At 49.5% G+C, this 18,891-nt stretch overlaps 1 long non-coding RNA gene across 3 annotated transcripts; it reads left to right on the forward strand.

Moving 5' to 3' along the window:
- Positions 1-7,187: 7,187 nt before the first annotated feature.
- Positions 7,188-15,154, forward strand: LOC118501255. 3 transcript variants are annotated; one of them, XR_004903877.1, is made up of 2 exons: positions 7,188-7,956; positions 13,424-15,154. It is a non-coding gene; the product is annotated as an uncharacterized LOC118501255 (long non-coding RNA). The 3 variants fall into 3 exon arrangements; XR_004903878.1 differs by lacking the exon at positions 13,424-15,154 and adding an exon at positions 12,667-12,860; XR_004903876.1 differs by lacking the exon at positions 13,424-15,154 and adding an exon at positions 9,342-10,044.
- The last annotated feature ends 3,737 nt before the right edge of the window (positions 15,155-18,891 follow it).

Consider the following 18,891-nt stretch of genomic DNA (forward strand, 5'->3'; position numbering starts at 1 on the left):
CCTGTCTGCTGTGGAATATCTTCGGGAGCCACCCAGGGCTGAGCCCAGGTCGGCAGGTGCCCGAGGGTTCCGTGCAAGCCCCGCAGAAGGCGTGCAGGCCGCTGAGCTTTGTGCACGCATCTTGTACAGCAGGGGTTCCCAACTTTTTTGGCACCAGGGACCGGTTTTCCCACGGACAGGGCGGAGGAGGGGGAAGGGGACGGAGCCCAGGAGGGTGGGGGGCGGTCATTCACTTGCTCCCTGCAACTCACCTCCTGCTGTGCAGCGTGTTGGGGGGCGGAGACAGGAAGCGGAGCTCAGGCGAGCTTTCCTCGCAGCCCGGGGTTAGGGACCCCTATTGTACTGCGAGCTTGGCAACGATCACCGCAGGGGGTTGGGGAAAGAAGGACTTGAAGAGGCGTGTGCCCATCTCTTTCCCATCTCCCTGTCCATGTCCATCTCCAAGGCTCGAAGTGGAGGAGGGGAGGACCCAGACCCCTGGAGGTGCCAAGAGGGACCTCGTCAGAAGGGGAAAGCGCGCTCTAGGCCCGTTTTGAGCATTTACCATGCTCAGTACGGCAGAAAGAGGGGCAGGTTTCAAGAATGAGCCTCAGAAGGTTTCTGAACGACCAGCTCTGGCACACCGTAGGGGCTCTGGGCTTCCTCCCCGCTGCTCTGATTTGCTGTCAGAGGCTTGTATCAGCCCGCTTGGCAGGTGGAGAAACTCGGGTCCACTCATCTCCCCCTCCAGCGCTCCCAGCCTCGGTTCATGATTTCATCCACATCCCAGTCCCTCAGACTAACCAGGCTTCTTCCACTGCCTCACAGCCTCTTCCCCAGGCTTCCCAGACGTTCCTCCGCTGGGAGCAGCTCCAGCCCCCTCCGGAGCCTCTTACTCAGCCAGGGAAGACTCATGCAGCCGTGACCCACCCCTCACAGGACAACTTCCAAGTCTGTGCCCCTGTCTGACTCTCCATCCTATTCCACTGCCTGTGCCCTATTCCACTCCTCAGGCCCTCAGTGCTGCTCTCCATCGCTCTCTGCTCCCCAACGCTTTGCTGATGCTGATGCTGATCTGCCCTCTATGAGGCTGCTCTTTCCCCGCACACACACACATCCTGAGATCAGCCCTCAGCTCCCATGCAATGCCTCCACCACAAGCCCCACCACACCTTCTTCAGCATTCCCACCTGGTCGCCGCGTCTCTTCCAGGGCCCTACACTCAGGTTGCCTCTGGGAGTTAGTGGCACAGTCCTCTGGAGGGCCAGGCGGAGGCTCAGTGCTTGGTGAAGCCAGGCCTCACTCCGCCAGTTACTGGCTGTGTAATCCTGGCAAGTCTTGTCCTTTTCAAGCCTCATTTTCCTGTCTGTAAAATGGGCTTCTAGCAGAAGTGTGTAATGATCAGGTTTTGGCAAGTCGTGGGACCCAGGAGGGCCGCATCATATAGGGTGTTGGGCAGCATTGCATCTGGGCTGGGCTACTCTCAGGTGTTCAAAGTGGGGCTGGGGCCATGTCTGAAAAAATATGTGTGCCTTGGCCTGTAGAATGGTGCAGTTCAGAGGATGCTTGGTCCACCTTTTGTATTTTAGATTGTTGGGGCCTCAGGAGGGGTGTCATGTGATGGTTGCAAGCATGGGCTCTGGACTCACTACCCAGGCTCATGTTCGCTGTGTGACCTTGGACAAGTGACCCACCCTCTCTGTGCCCCAGTCACCTCACCTGTAAAGCAGTATTACAGCACTACACCACAGAGTCATTGTGGGAATTAAATGAACCAATCATGTGAAGCCCTGGAGTGATCCCTGGTTCTGCTAAATCAGTGCTCAGCTTGAATTAGCTGGTGTGGTTTTCATGTAGCCCAACCCCCACATTTTGTGAAGACACTGGGTCCCCAGAAGCAGAGACATGTACATGTGGCCAGTGAGATCCCCAGGCATCCCAGAATGTTAGAACTGGAAGATTCCAAACGGGACCCCATCGCTGGCAGATGAAGAAACAAGCCTAGAGAGAGACAGTGACCTGTCTGAGCACCCAGCCTGGCGGGGTGGGGGTGGGGGGCACTGGCCCTGCTCTCATTTCGGGGGATGGGGCATTTTCAGGCAAGTCGGGAAGAGCCTGGCCTCCTGACAAGTTTGGGGAAGGGAGGGGGCCCAGTGAAGCCCCAGGACCCTGCTGGCAATTTTCATGAACCGAGCCATCTAACAGTGCCGTTAGGTTCAGGTGCCTTTCCCACCCTCTGCAGGAGCCCCCTTGGCCCCATTTTCTGGGTAACAGAGCTGAGCCTCGGGGAGATCCCCGGGTCACACACTTAGGAAGCAGCAGAGCTGGAATCCATCCCTGTCCTGTCTGACTCCTTCCCCTCCATCTCCTCCTCTCCTCTCCCCCAGGGAAAAGACACCTCTATAGGCTCTTGACTGCCTGTCCAACCTCTGCTTGCATCCCCCTGGAACAGGGAGCTCATTCCCTCGCAGGGCAAGCCTGTCCATCCTGGGAGAGCCACTTGTCACCCAGAGCCGATGCGCCTCCCTCTCCTCGGTCTGCAGGAGACAGCATCTTCTCTGCTCCCGGCCAGGAAACCCCTGTCTTTTCTGCTCCTGCATGAACATGGCTTCTCATGTAAAACTCTTATAATGATAATAATTTCCTTTAAAAAAACAGTAGATCTAGTTGCCTGGCTCTTGTTTGAGAACCCTAAAGGGACTTTCTTGGCAGGAGGCGCGGCTCAAGATTGGGGGCTCCTGAGGCCTGGTGTCTCGGGGCAAAACATTCAAGGGACTGCAGCTCCCCCACCCGGTCTGAGCCGAGCCAGGACAGGGAGCTTTCTGGCTGTGAACAGTGTTCTCTGAGTTCAGAAATGGGAGGGCCACACTGGGTGCCAGAGCTTTCTGCCTTTTGCTCCTCTACAAGTGTAGCTATCTCTTTGTTTTAATTTGGGTTCTGTTGTGATCATTAATAATTTAGAGGACCTCCTAGTGTGCTGTCAGATTTCAGAGTTTCCTCTTCTGAACTTGGGTGGTGCCTCCTTCACCCTCGGGTCCGCTGGGGTTTGGTCCGTGCATTCTGGACAGTGATCTGCTGTCAACTTCGGACCGTGTAAATGTTGCTCCATTGTCAGCCTCCCTTGTTTTCGTTGGTCACCGAACAGAAATCTTTTTTTTTAAAGATTTTTATTTATTTATTTATTTTTAGAGAGGGAAGGGAGGGAGGGAGGAAGAGAGAGAGAAAGAGAGAGAGAGAGAGAGAGAGAGAAACATCAATGTGCGGTTGCTGGGGGTCATGGCCTGCAACCCAGGCATGTGCCCTGTCTGGGAATCGAACCTGGGACACTTTGGTTCCCAGCCCTCGCTCAATCCACAGAGCTACGCCAACCAGGGCAGAAATCTTTAAAAAACCTTTTTAAGCTTTTTAAAACTTTATTATTTATGCATTGAACGTTTGCTTAAAAAGTTCTTCTCCACTCCTAGGTCACAACGAGATTCTTCTCTATGTTCCTCTGCCATGTTTATAGTTGTACGGTTCACATTTAGGGGTCTAACCCAAGAGGGTTAGGAAGGGCGAGTCCCTTCCTAAATGCAGCAGGAGGTGCAGACCCGGTGGGTGCCTGACTGCAGAGTGAGCCGCTCCGCCAGCTGCATTTCTACATCCATCCACCCATTAGGTCCCCACCTGCACAGGCTGCCTTGGAACTGGTGCCTCCCCGTATCCATCTGTCCCCGTGTTAGCCCCGTGACATTTGTGTCACCACGACTTGGTGGTCAAACACAGTAAGGCAAATGTCACCCCTACCTTTTAATTTTTAAGAGCGACTTAGCTATTCATTTGTTTTTTAGAGTAAGCTTATTGAGTTCCTAAAGAAAAAACAAAAACACCTGGCTGGTGTAGCTCAGTGGATTGAGCGCGGGCTGCGAACCAAAGTGTCGCAGGTTTGATTCCCGGTCAGGGTACATGCCTGGGTTGTAGGCCATGACCCCCAGCAACTGCACATTGATGTTTCTCTCCCTCTCTTTCTCCCTCCCTTCCCTCTCTAAAAATAAATAAATAAAATCTTTACAAAAAAGAAAAAACAGAAAAAAACAAATGAAGTTTTATTAGGGCCTCATTGAATTTTAAGATTACTTTGGGAATAATTGGTACCTTTATAATATTAGGTAGTTCCATATAAGAACATGGACTACCTTTCTATTCAGATATTGCCCACATCCTTTATTAGAGTTTAATTCTTTTTCTCATGGAGGCCTTGGACACTCACGTAAATTCTATCGTAGATACTTGATAATTTTTGTTGCTATTGTAAATAGTATTTTCTCCCAAGTTTTTATTTTCCTAAATGTCAAACAGAGAGAAAAGTGGGAAGAATGATGAACACACTTATACCTTTTACTTGAATTCACCAATTTTTAATATCAGTGAATTCTTTCACATATATTCACTCATACACACTTTTTTTCTGAACCACTGGAAAGTAAGTTCCAGCCATCATACCAAAATGTCCCACCGTTTATGAAGAGCACATTTTCGAGCTGGTTATGCCTGGTGTAGAGAAACGGCATTGGCTTTTGTAGGTTGGTTTTGAATCTGGCAACCTTGTCACTAAAGGCTGCTGGCATTCAAAAAAATCACAGCCACAATTAGAATCACATTTTCTATCGTGATCCTCTATCTCTACTATGTGTGATTCACTCGCTATTTCTATTTCTTCCTCGCTAAATTTTTTAAAATGTGGGCTTCAGACTCTGAATTGATTCCATGACCGCTTATGAGTCTCGGTTCATGGCTGAAAACTGCCGCCCCGACTAGGTCGGGGACGTCCTCGGGGCCCCCAGTGCGGGCTCCGGTCAGACTGCAGGGTCACTCCCGGCACAGGTGACTGTGGCTGCCTGACTGGAAACTCCGGCAGCTAGGGCAAACAAACACTCACAGTAGTCTTCATGCAAGCCCCAAAGGGCCCCCTCCCCAGGCTGGATGCCGAGCTGGCTTCAGGCCCAGCCTCCTCACGCTGCCACAGACCTGCTGCTGTGTGATGCCGGGTTGGGCACTGTTCCTCTCTGAGCCCACTTTCCCATTCATTGGGCCTGGGGGCAAGGAGGGCATCTCTTAGGCTCAGACTTCCTGTCCTTCCATAATTGCTATTTGCTTTTTTTCTTCTGGGTATGAGGGAGTGAGTTGGTAGGACATTGAGGTGGAAAAACTGAAGTTGGGGCCTTACCTTTAGCTTCCTCCTCACCTCTTCCCTCAAAGGGCTACTGCTTCCTGTTCCCAAGTGCCACTGGGCCGGGCAGGGCTGAAGGCATGACTAACATTGTGGGCGTGTGTGTTTGGCTACGGCCAAATTACTAGACTGTGGATGTGGTGAACATCAGGTGTGGTGGCCAGGGCAAGGGTCAGGGCCCAGGCATGGCTAGCAGGAAGCCTGGGCCTAAAAGACTTGTATGACCTTGCACAGGCCACTCACCAACCTGAGCCTCCGTCCCACATCTGGCCAGTAACTATGATCATATCCCTGCTCCTTGGTTGGGGTGAGGGTCCAAGGAAGTCAGGGGCTTAGAGGAGCCTTAGTAACATGATGTCACTCTACATTAATTTAGATGTTACAAATAATATCTTTAAATAATTTTTTTATTTTCTTGCATGTCTTTTAGATCCAATTAGGTGCCTTTTTATTTCTATTATAAATGCTACTTTTAAAAAAGGACTTTTCCTGACTGCTTGTTACTACTATATAGAAATTAAATTGAATTTTGAACATTGATTTTATACCTGGAAAACTTGATACATTCCTTAAAATTAATCAGTTGTACATAGGACGAGTGTGTGTGTGTGTGTGTGTGTGTGTGGTGGGTTTTCTACTTAGAACACAGGTGGCAAACACAAGGCCCGTGGGCTGAATCCAGCCCTCCATCTTGTTTCTATCCAGCGGCAGCGCCGAGCTCCTTGCCCCTAGTTAAGGAGTAGTTACATTTGCAGTCCTAGAATTACATTTGGCCCTTTGAAGGCAACTGAGAAGCTGAAGTGGCCCCTGGTGAGAATGAGTTTGACACCCCTGATCTAGACTAATGGTGCTCAGTGAGGTGTGCTGCGCCCCTAGTGGGAGATTTGGGAACTTGTATGGGAGGTTTTGTGGGGTTTTTGTGCCCAAGAATTTACACATCAAAATTCGTATTATTTTATTTTAAAGTAGTTTTATTTTATTAATATTTACAACTAAAGAATTATATTAATTTTAAAAATATATCTGTGGATGTATGATATTAGCTAAGAGTTAATTTGTTAGAGAATGGGGAAATTGAGTCTGACAGGGTTGCAAACCTATAAGGTTTTAATAGTTTTCTTTCTTTTTTTAAGTCATTGTATTTTTTACTATCTTGCCTTACTGTGCTCTCAGCCAAAGCTTAGACAATGCTGAACAGAAGTGGTGAACTTCTAGTCTTGTTTCAAATTCAAAGTAAATTCTTTCAAATGCTTTCACTTTTCACTAAGATTTTCTTTAAAATCATGAGTGGATGTTGAATTTTATTTAAAATTTTTTTTTGTCCTGATCTGAAATACTACTCACTTTCTCCTGATGTCATGTACCACATTGACAGACCTTCGTATGTATATTCTAATAGCTTTTCTAATGCTAACCCCCCCTCCCCCCCGAATTCCTGGGATAAACCCATCGAGATGCTGATGCATTTTTTACATACTGCCACATTCCATCTTCTGTCTACTAGCATTTCGGGTAGGATTTTGCATCTGTGTTTGGGTGAGACAGGCCTATCATTTTCTTCGCCAGGGAAGCCCTGGTCAGTTACGCTGACAGCTGGCCAGAGAAACGGAGTTGAAAGCACAGGCTCTTTGGGCTCAGATTCACACTGACCCAAGGACCCGCTGCTCTCCCCGGCTTGGAAACTGTGAGGGGCACGCCCCCTGGCGGCAACTGGGCGCAACAGCACCAAGAGTCGGACCGAGCGAGCGGAGCCAGGGTCCAGCGAGGGGAGCCAGGTGACACCAGGTGGTGCCAGGTCTGGGCTTGCCCTGCACATGGCCAAGCCTGGTAAGGCGAGCATCTCAGCTTCAGAGCCGGGGCGACTGGGACCCACAGTGACACAGCAGGCCTCTAATGGCGCTGTTCTGACCTTTTTGAGTTATGAAATTTCTGAATTAACATCTCTACTTATAAAGTGGGCTGGGGGTGGGGGGTGGGGAGAATAATCCACTTGGTCAAATTGGAAGAGTTCTGTCAAGGCACAGAACTCTGACTCTCTGGATGATACCCACGCGTCCTCTCCTGGCCTCAGCATTCTTGTTTTCTCGTCTCCTGCAAGCGCATGAAAAACAGCAGCCAGGGGAAAGGGAATTCAGCACTAGTGGTTTTCGGTTGTCCAGAATGAGAGTCCACACAGGAAAGTCTGTGTGAAGGAAGCACGTCTGTCCATTCATTAATTCTTGTCCTTTGTTTCATTATCGTTCATTTAGTCAACAAATATTCATTGGACACTGTGGTAGGCAAACTAATGACCTCCAAAGGACACCCACGCTGTGAAACCCTGGGATTTATGAGCACGTCAGGTTATGTGGGGAAGGGGAATTGGGGAATTAAAGTTGTAGACGGAATGAAGGATGCTGATCAGCAGACCTTAAGAAGGAAGATAATCCAGGATTATCTTGGTGGGCCCAGTGTGATCACGAGGGTCCTTAAAAGTGTGTCTATATCCTGCCAGTGTGTGAGCTGGGAGCGGCCAGTGAGGGCGGTGGGCCTCGCCCTCCTTGTGCTCCTTCATCCTGGGCTGCTTCTTGGCCTGGTGGTCTCAGGTTGAGGTGGGGAAGCTGGAGGCCGTGAGACATCTTGGTCCTGGGCTTGGCAGCTCGCATGATGTCACTTCCACCACAGTCTGTCGGTCAAAGCACATCACGAGACCAGCCCAGATGCACCAGGTGAGGAGGAATGCCAGAAACTGGTGGCCATTTGTAACCTACCACGTGGGTTTTGAAGAGGTAAGTTGTCCCAGCAGGCAGGGGCGGGTGGAGAGAGGGAGAGGGCAGTGCGGGCAGACGCCCAGAGGTGTGTCTGGGACCACACAGGACACCTCTGGGACCCATTCCAGGTTTAACGTGGTTGGAGGGGGAGATGTTGGGAGCTGAAGGAGCAAAGCTAGATTAGAGGCACCCTGAGAAGGGCCTTGAATGCCATACCTGGACTTTTAACTTGGTCCTTTGAAAGTTTTGAGAAGTCCATACCTGTTCAAGAGTCCATTAGGGCAGGTGGTATAGATGCTGGAGAGGGCAAGCCTGGAGGCAGGGGTCCTGGGAGAGAGGGGAGGCCCAAGCCTGAACTGGGCAGCGCCTGTGAGAAGGGCCAGGATGGTGTCCCCGAGACTTGGTAACTTACTGGGTATTCTATGAGAATGTTCACCTCCCAGGCTCTCTGTCCTCCTTGCTAATTCAGAGCGGCCTGGGGTGGGGGATGTCTGCACGGAGAGTGAGGGATAAGAATGAGGGGGAAGCGAGCAGCAGGAGGATGAAGGGCTGAAGGAGGTGGAAACACCAATTAAACCTGGAGCAAACAAGGGCCAGAGCACCGCCGCCCCCAGGGAGGGCCTCCGACCGCGCTCCGCTCCGGACTGAGCAGCTCCTGCCCCCTAGAGGCCGGGAAGAGCGGGTACCAGGCCGGCCAGCCGCATGGCTTAATTGTGTCAACTCCTTTTTGTCAAGCCCCCTAAAAATCCATCTTTTCACCTTAGCAGAAATGTCTTTTGGGAGTTTTAGCAATGAATTGAGAAGGAAGTTAAATGGGGCTAATTTTATTGGAGTGAAATGAACCGACTTTAGGACAGGCAGCTCTGTCCTCTCTGGGAAGGCTCCGGAACGGCCAGAGAGGAAGGTAGTGACACGTGTGCGGTGGCTGTGTGCGGCAGGGTGGCTGCGGAGCGGTGGGCACTGCTCGCAGGTGGAAGCGAAGCAGTGCTGGCCCCTTCTCAGCCCTCCCCTTAACGCGGGCAGGCGCTCTAACCTCGTGTGGAGGGTCTCGGCCAGCCCTCTGCTGGTTCTGCTACACCCTCGCCTGAAATACGGGGGTGGGCGGTGCGGAGAAACCTGCCCCTGCCCCAAGATGAATAGATTCTGTGGACACAGGCCAGCAGTGGAGACCAGGAAAGGACAGAACGCTGGACGGTCCCTTGATCCAGATGGAACCACTTAGTGCGAGAAGGATCTAGAAGTGGGGTGGACTCCCTGGGTTTGTCCAGAAGTTCGAGGTGCCCCTGCCAGGCCTTGAGCAGGCACCTTACTCTTCCAGGAAGGATCCCATCCAGAAAGCCCATTCTAATTAGATTCGTACTACGCCAGGGTGTTGACCCTTAAGACAACCCTACATCCCACAGATGTAGAATTCAACATTCAAAGTCAGTGACTTGGCCACAGTCGCCATTTTCCAGTGGTGGACCAGATGGCAGTGGAGGCCTTCGGACAAGAGCAGGACCCAGCGCGTGCAGCAGCACCCTGTCAGGACCGACGCCCGCGGGCTGCAGCTGGAGGCCTGCGCCTCAGTGTACTGTTGGGTCGGAGTCACTACCCACCACCTCATGCCACAAAGAGGACCCTGCCAAGAGCCACAGCTGGACCAGTCCAGCACTGGCATCCACAGACCTGCGGAACCAGAACTCGGTCTCACTCCAGGCGTCCTTTCCAAGTGGCTAGTGATTCCCTTTGGATGGAGGTGGCCTTGTCCTTCAATGTCCCTCTAACTAGTCCTGAAATGGTTGGTTCTAGGACTCAGTCTGAGACCCTCTTCTTTCCCTCCATGACCTCGTCCACTCCCATAGCTTCCCATATGATGTGTGCTGTGTGTCTCAAGTTTGTGTCTCAGCCCAGATCTCTCGGCTGAGCTCCAGATCCACACTTTTTATTATCCCAAAGCTCTCCACCAGGATAGGTGAGTCCTCACTTAACAGCATTAAAAGGTTCTTGGAAATTGCAAATTTAAATGAAAAAACAAAACAAAACAAAACACATATAACAAGACCAGTTTTACCACAGGCCAGTTGATAGAAACAGGGTGACATTCCTATGGCATATTCCTGGTCAGAGAAACATCACCAAACTTCTCAGAAAGACCCAAAAACACTTCTAATATTAAAATTGAAATAAATGTGAGCTATACATACATCTAAGAAAGATGAATAAAACCAAGTAAGAACATTCTTTTCCAACCCACTTATTCCAGTTCAGGGTCACGGCACCTGGAGCCTCTCACGGCAGCTCACGGAGCAAGGCCGGACCCAACCCCGGAGAGGAGAGGCTGCCCTTGCATCACAGGGCCGCTCTCACCCACCCCGCACTCACTCAGGCCAGGGCAGTGCGGACGCTCTGGTGAGCCTAGCCACCCGACTTTGGGTCTGTCCCATGCTGTGACATCTGACTTCACTGTCCTTAGCAAGCACATCAAAGGCTTCTCGTTGATGATTAACATTGTTGTTGGGAACCACCCTGACTGGTATCAGGAGCTAAAACCCCCACCTAGGCTAAGGCTAAGGGAACGCCCTTGGAACCGTAAACCAGCAAGGAGACAAAAGCTTATCTCCCTGGCAGGAATGCTGCTTCCGCTGCTTTTTTTCATAACTGAACCCCCAAAAGCTTGGTCAGTTAGCCAAAGACTGGTAAGATTCCCCACGGGGGGAATGACCTAAGACAGGCAAGATCATTTGGGGAGGCCCCCCAAAAGAAGGACTTGGGGGGCTGCAGCAAAAGGGGGTGATGGACCCTCGCTCCTCAGCTTTGACGTAGCCTGAGTTCTCATCGTCTGGGAGAAAATCTCCTTATCTCTTGGTTGCCTTAGTTTCCGTGCTAAACCTGAAACAATGACAGGGTGGTGCAGCTCTGTGCTGAAAAGGGCGGATTCCCCGGGTGATCAGGCCTAAGACAGAACATGTAAATTCCTATGAAATCTTTTTTGTTTAGAATGCTCTCAGTTGAATGAGAAGGGTCCAAGGAGGAAGTTAGTTTGTTCCTCAAAGTCTTATAGCTCTTTGACCCCGACTCAATAGATGGGCAGATTTCCTTGTTTTCTATAGTTCCTTACTTCCCCCTAATGAGTACTGTACTTTACCTGAATTATTATGCAAAATGAGCCCAATAAAAGCAGGTATGGACGGTAAATCGGCGCACTCCCCACTAGGGGGGTGGCCATTTCGTCCCTACTTCTCCATAGAAACTAGTTTGTCTCTGTGCATGTGTTTTTTCTCGCGTGTTTTTTGACGAGCCATCCACAGCCTTCCATGATCAATGCTGGCCGGTGACCCACGCAACAATCTGTGTTCCCTAAAATGTTGCCACAAATATTTTTGAGAGCTTGTTTGGCAGTTCTAGCAGGGACGCACAGCCACCAGCACACCCCAGACGGGAGACCCGTCCTGTCCACCACTGGGGGAGGTCGTCCTCGTCCCAGCGCGCGGCTTCGGGGGGGACGCACGTGGATCGATCGGGGAGGGAGGAGGGGACACCCGCCCGGCCAGCCGGACCAGCCCAGTCAACCCTGGCGATTAGCGGGGTGACAGACGCCGCAGCCAGGTCGCCCTCACGTCCTAAATGCAGCCACACACATCTGTGTTAGCAGCTGGTGTCCAGAATGGCACGACGACCCAGACACACATCAGACCGGTGGGAGGGACGGATACAAGCAGCCTCTGTCATGAGACCGCCGGGAGGTCCGGCCCTGGGCGGTGCTGCGCTCTGTTCTGTGGCCCCGTCCTTCGTGTCGCAGGGGAAGTGCCGCAGCAGGGTCCCGGGACGGACAGCGGTCCATGTGGTCTGTGCTCTCTGACCCCACGGTCCCGTGAGTAAATGACCTTATAACAAACTCGATGACGTTGCTGGTTGGTCTGAGGACACCTGCCAGTCACCGGCCACCACGCCCGTGCCCCGCCCAGAGACGGGGAGGAGCCCAGAGCACCGCCGAGAAAGCCCGGGCTCAGGTTTTCTCTCCCTTCCACGTTAAAAGGAAACGACATCGGACAAAATCATTACTTGAGGACATTCTGTATTTATCTCGCACAGGCTACAAACTCAACAAGTTCCACTTATTCCGTAACTCACCCCAAATCCACTTCTTCCCATATAACTCAGACACGCTTTTCCGTCTCCAAGGTCATGCTCGGCCATCGCCTCCGCTTGGACCCCTGCAGGCTCTTCTGTGCGGACCCCCTGCATCCGCCCAGCTCCTGTGATTCCATTCCCCGCGCTGTCGACAGCTTCCCAAACTCCAGTTCTCACCGTCCTCTCACCGCCCACAGACTCGCGCCTGCCCTTGTCTCCGCACGCTGGCCTCCGGCTCTCTCCTCTCTCAGCCAGATCAGCCTATTTTCTTCCTCTTTCCTCTCATCCCTCAGCTGTTACCCTAACAAGCGCCTTCAGGGAAGTCTCCCTCCTCCAGTTCCCCGGGGCGCACGGGCTCGCAGAGCTCTCCACGCCCTGCCTCCACGACGCTCGTCCCAAACACAAGCAGCGAGCGCGGTTGTCAGTCACTGGACTGCCAGTGCCACAGGGCGGGTGTCAGTCCTGTTCTCCACGGCAGTCGGAGCACCCAACACTGCCGCGGATCCCGAAGTCTGTTGAATGGATGGCACAGCGCCACATAGTCCCCAAGGGCCACATAGTCCCACATAGCATGGCTCAGAAAGGGAATCCTCTCTTTCTATGCTTTCTCCACAGATGCCTTTGAGAATGAAGCCCTGTTTGGGACTAGGCCCCACTACCAAGAGAGACAGGTATCTTAGTCTTTCTCTTGCCTTGGTAGACACATTGTGCATTGCAGTCCAGGGCTGAGGCAAGAGAAAAAGGTGGAAAAAATACCTCCGACATGCCAGAGCCGAGCCCAGAGTTAAGATCAGTAAAACTCACTCCATAAATGATGCACGCCTGTGCGTGGGGGTGTGTGGCAGGGTGGCTTTAGAAAAGTGTGACTGGTTCACAGGCGAAACTGAAGCCATCCCAACTCCTTTGCAACTGTCCAATTTACACAGCACCATTCAAAATGCTTTGCAAATTCACTTGTGTTCTCCGTCAGGAAAGGGCCGATCCAGGCGAGGCTGTCCCTCTCTGAAACACAAAGGAGGGACTAGTGGAAGAATCTACCACCTTCCTAAATGCAGCCGTATGAGAATCTACCAATAGTTAGTCAGCAGTGGTGGAAACTACCCATTCCAGCAGGCTTGGTTAGAAAAGCTAATATTTAAAAGCTGAGGTTTGGGTAAGGAGGGGGAGTTCACCCAGGAAAGACGACATCTGCAGTGCAGGAGAGGGGCTCAGCACAGGGGGGCGGGGGGGGGGGGTGGCTGGTGGCCATCCCTTCAGCTCTCTCCCGGAGCCACAAACCCAGTCTCTCCTCACATGACTCTAGTCAGCTCCCCCATCCCCTTCCACCGTCCAAAGTGCCTGGTGAGGCTAAATCTCCTTTTCTTAAACACAGGGCAGCCTCTAGAAAGGCCTGAAGATAAACATCCAGGGGAGACAACTGTATCTATTCAGTTTTGCTGGGCTCATCACAGACAGAGAACAACAGGGTAATCAATTCTCTGTAAGAAGCTGCAGTGGCACCACCATACGCAAGGCTGGAGGAGGACTCGGCTTCAGAGGCTCAGGGGACAGTGATGGATAACCATCTCCCAGGAAACTGGCCAGGATGCCAGCAGCCACTGGCTCCAACAGAACCAGCCAGAGTGCAGACCACAGGGCAGGTAGGTTTTAAGGCTGCAGCTTGAAGAGCTTGGAAGATACACTGGCAAATAATTAGTCTCGGTTCTTGCAAAGTTCCATGTCCATGTGAAAACTCCCGATTCAGGTTGACTTGTTCAGTAACTTCTTTCATCCCATTGCAAGACTGCAGGTCCTTTAAAGGCAGCACTGCCATAACCCACTTTAACCAAGACCATGTCTCCTGGGCTTTAGATACTATGAACTTGAGATATTTCCACTCTTGTCTGACTTCACCCCTTGCCTTGTATCCCAGGGTCTCCCTGGTCGTCTATTTCCAGTAGACTCAATGACCCACTGGTCCCTTTGTCTTAATTTGGCTTCTCCACGAGAACCTGCCTGCAGGAACCTTTTGCTCCCTCTTGGATTTGCAGGTCTCACATTAAGGGCAGATACTCTACTGAAGCTTCTTTTGCACACACGGTGCCACTCTCCTGAGAAGATGCATCTGACAAGAACCACTTTGCAGTTTCTCACTTGAGCCTTCTGCTGGCCGAAGGCTCCAGCCCTGGGGGTAAAAGACATTCACATCTACAGTGCCCCCTGCAGGGGAAAGACAAGCTCTCTCAGATGTTTGGAACCAAGGGTTAAGCTTACATATTTCCCGACCCCTGCTTCATGGCTAACCTCCCAACCCCAACATGATTCCAAGAGAATAATTTGCTTATTGAGCGTGAGAGTGCCTTGTGAGTTTGGAGTGGTCACAGCACCTCACGGTCTCTCGCCCTGCTCTCTTCCCTCCCTGTCTCAGCTCCAGAGCTCCTTCCGACGTCACATTCACATACATTAGCTGCAGCTCCTTGATGGCTGGGAATGGGCTGGAGGGGGTGGGCTCTCAGGGTTTGGGCTGAAAGCATGTCTGCGGGAAAGTGAGCTAACTCTGCAACGGCCTCCAGGGAAGGGAGTCACCCCAGGGGAGAAGGCGGGGAGAAGCCAGGAGGGAAGGGCACTCTGCTGCAAGACCTCCCGGCCCCTTGTGGAGGCTCTCTGGGCGTGGTCTTTCAGGTGGTCACTGCCAGGGGGCAGGCAGACACACCTCACCTAATCACAAAGTATTTTCCTAATAGGATAGCCACATTAATGTGGCCAATATTTTTGTTCCTCATTGTTATTTTTCAAAATTTACAATGAAGATAATAATATTGTCCCAGATTAATTTTCCTCATAGAACCTCACAGAACTTTTTCATGAACTTTCACAGGACTTCAAAAAAAAGTGCTGTGGTTTGAAAAACTAGGTGAATTATGGAATATTCTTAATTTGTTTTAAATCTTGTAGATGGCACTTTGGGCATTGCTGACATACGTGGCTCATGTGGCAATTTCTGTCTGTTTCTGATCTGTCCCTCCCGCCAACACCCTTAATTGTGTAACCCTGGAAGGCTCGTGCGTTTACTCCAGAGCTTCTAAAGCTGAGCACACTTGGTATTTATAGATCATACTGTTTAGTTGAAAAGTTACCAGCTTTCCACTTGGGAGCCCCTTTGCTGAAGGTCTACAGAAGGGAAGCACACTCGCAGAATCAGAGTGAATCTTTGAGCTTCGAGGTCACATCCATCTCTTTTCCACATACTCCCTTACCTTTGTTTGAAACCTTGTAACTTACCCAGGCTTGGAGTCGAACGTACTGCAGTACAGTCTGAGACTAGTAACAGAAATATCCTAGCATAATTACTGAACATCCTTTCCCATGCACAGGACGGCTGCTGGCCTGTACGGCCCCCTTCATCTGGAAACTGGCACACGGTGTGTCCTGAGATGCAGCCCTACCAGGGCACATACCTTGACAAGCGAGCAGAGGCTAGGTTTCAGCCCCCACTAGCCCCCAGCCCCGACAGAGTGCCCTTGTGCAGGGCTCAAAATGTGCAACTAACCACGGTGGCCCTGCCTTTATACAAACGTGCTGATACATTAAATATGAAGCAGGGATAAGACATTACCAGAAGTCTTATTTGAGACAGCATCATTCAGTACTGTTACCAACAAAGGGGTAATTGAATACTGAAATACAGCCTAGATTATAGTGGATTAGATAAATATACATAATTCTACTATCTTCTAGAAAAATGATTGTGGCATTGGCAAATCAAACGGAAAAAGTGAATAAGCAGATGTGAGATCACCTGGAAATGCTTAGTTCCTTGTACCGATTCAGGACAATCTATGTTTATTAAATAATTGCTAGCAGAACAAACACCTACACCAAAATGAAACTAGGAAACCATGTAATTAACTTGAACAGTTTATCTGCTGGTCATATTGATAAATGACTCAGAAATATTAAAAATATGAAAATGCTTGACAATAAACAGTGCCCAATCAGTACATTAAACAGAAATTGATAATAGCTATTTCTTAAAATAGGTTCATGTATTAATAAGCATTAATTTGGCTCTACAAAGAGCCAAAAAGAAACACAAACTGCTTGTGGAAAAAAACTTTCCTTTTGAAAAAAAAAATGTGTACACGACTGAGGCGCACCTTATCAGTACCTCTGCAGCTACTGCATGGCGCACTTTAAATGGCACAAGACAAATAGTCTAAAGAGCTCAGCTTTCTGGAAGTCAACTCAAAACATGAACGCGGCTAACGTTTTTGGACTTTACAGCATGGAGTGGAATTCCCTTTATAACAGAAACAAAATCATGTAATTTTTCCAAAGGTTTAGGCACTTTGCAGCAGACTGCTGCCAATCTAGTAAAACTGATTATGAAGAAGTAATTTTATACTGTAAATATTTAAACACAAATCATATGATTATATTCAACAAAGTGAGAGATTTCAAATGTATAAAATATTTCATTCTGACACACACACACACACTGAACTTGCCTTGCAGAGAAGGGCAGTAAGAAGTATGGCCAGACTTCTACTACGGAGCTCACTGCTGAAGGCCTCCTGGGAGCCAGAGGGCAAGCTGTCGAGGCTTCGCAGGTCTTGTTCAAACAACACTTATAATGTGAAAATCATTCTCACCTTTCAGGCCATACCACTGCAGACTGGACTTGGCCCGGGGCTGTAGTCTGCCTACCTCTGTTCTATGGCCATTTGGTATCACAGAACACTTGTATCATCTTTTGGGTGAAGATGACCTCAGCATGAGTATTTATAGGGATATGCGTGTATGTGCTTAAAGATTTCTCTAATGCATGTACCCTGCTGCAACCTGAGTTAGCTCTGTAAACTCAACTTAAAAGTGGTCATCTGCAGATCTAACATCGCCATGTTTCAGAACCTTATGATGATTTGGTGAATATTTAAATTATCATAAGACACATGGTTTTATAGGAAAATAGAAAAAAAATTGAAGCAAAAGAATGTGGTAAAATATTTAATAACCAGTGACCCTGCTCCACTGCCCCCCCCCCCCCCAGCAAGCCAGGTAAGCTACATTTGGACAAGACGCATCCCCTTTCTCCAAATTTGGGGGTACGTCTTATAGTCTGAAAAATATGATGCCAAGGACTAAATCTAGTTTAAGTACCAACACTGTTGTCTTTAAAGCAATGAAGCAGGTTTTGTTAATGAGGTTGGAAGGACCAGTGAGCAAAGGGTGACCTGTGGTTGATGGCGTATTATTGCCAGCTGCTGAGCTAGCCGGAGTGGGGCGATTTCAGGTCACACACATGCCTGTGAGTGAATTTCTTGAGTTAGGTTTTAGGGCTTTCTAGTAGGAAATGTTCCTGTGATCATTTTCCACATTAGCTACCAATCAAAATGGATAGTAACTTTCTGAATTTAATGACAAATGAAGGTCCTGTGAAACAATACTAGATATGTAAAGTGTATTAAAACAGAGGTCAGAGGTCATTACTGCTTCTTCCAAATGGCTGAATGTGCACCAACAGCAGAAATTCTGTAGCTAATAATCGTTACAATTCTTTAGTGACGCCTTCTCCTTAGCTGCTCTGACGGCCTGCTAGAGGAAGGACTGGCGTTTGGTGCAAGTTGTTACCCCTTATGTTTTTCACTTTTCCCTCCATGTCAAGGTTTCATGACCCAGGGTGAAAGTTTATGGTCCAAAGCCCGAGCTTTATCTTCAGTTTGAATTTCAGGTCAAGCAGTATTTGTATCTGGGTCTAGGTCACCTCCAAATGAGATAAGATACTGGATCGCTAATTACTAAACCTTAGTACTGCTGTTCTTGAATCTTCTGTTTTCCAGATTTAAGAAACCCCTTTAACTCTTTTAAGCTATCTATAACTTACAGAATTTAGATTATATCTTTGTAAACAAAAATAAAACATTTATCTCTTCTCCTTGTCTGATCCCTCCAAAACTTGGAAATTCTTATTGCATATTCTTATTTGTATGGCAACACAGTTATTCGAGTATGTCCAAAAAGAATGTGTCCGCCTTGTAACAGGACACGGCTGGAAGCACTGGTTATGTTACCAGGGCTTTGACTAAATGTCACATTTGAGAAGATACGCATCGAGTAAGAAATGACTAGTTTTAAGGTACTAAGTTTGACTTACAAGGAGCCAACGCTTACAAAGCTCCCCTGGGAAACCGGCCTGGCACCCTTGCAGGGTTCCTAGCCTTACCGGCAAGTAAGGAGGGCCACTTTGTGGCAGCCCAAAAAGCTCAGAATATTTTGGGGGCCCTGAGAAGGATGAGTTGATCCAAACCTGCAGGTGCTGCAGGTGAAGCCTGACGGGGGTGAGGTCTTGGCCTGGCTTCCTAGCCTCGAGGCTTTAAAATGTCCAATCTGAAATCCCTGGTGAAAGTCCGAGCAAAACAAAGTTTAAAAGGCCTCTGCCATCAATTATTTTTGTTGCACTTAACCTATCAGGCCAAGTTTGATGAGACTAGATTTGTTTTGTAAATAAAAACAGACTTACCCTGATTGTCTTTGATAAAAATGAGGGTGAGTAGAGGGAAATTTTGTTTCAGGGGAAAACTAGATTCTAGTCCTGTTCATTCTCATTGGGCTATTTTATTTCACCTGTTTGTAAGCTGGATCCTGCCGTTTCGTGCATTTTTCCAGTAAGGAACATTTCCAGTTCTCTCCCACTCCTGCCTTGGTATCACTAAGAACTAAAACTGCCCTTTTCCTGAAGCCGTGCACGCTGAAGCTGGACAACCTGCTGTGACTTTAAAGGACTTATCACTATGATCACTCGTGACTCTCAGGAAGGTCACCAGAACGTGGCTCTATGAGCTCCAGGAAACAACCATGTCA

The sequence above is a fragment of the Phyllostomus discolor genome, chromosome 6, assembly GCF_004126475.2.
Source record: "Phyllostomus discolor isolate MPI-MPIP mPhyDis1 chromosome 6, mPhyDis1.pri.v3, whole genome shotgun sequence".
NCBI lineage: Eukaryota > Metazoa > Chordata > Mammalia > Chiroptera > Phyllostomidae > Phyllostomus > Phyllostomus discolor.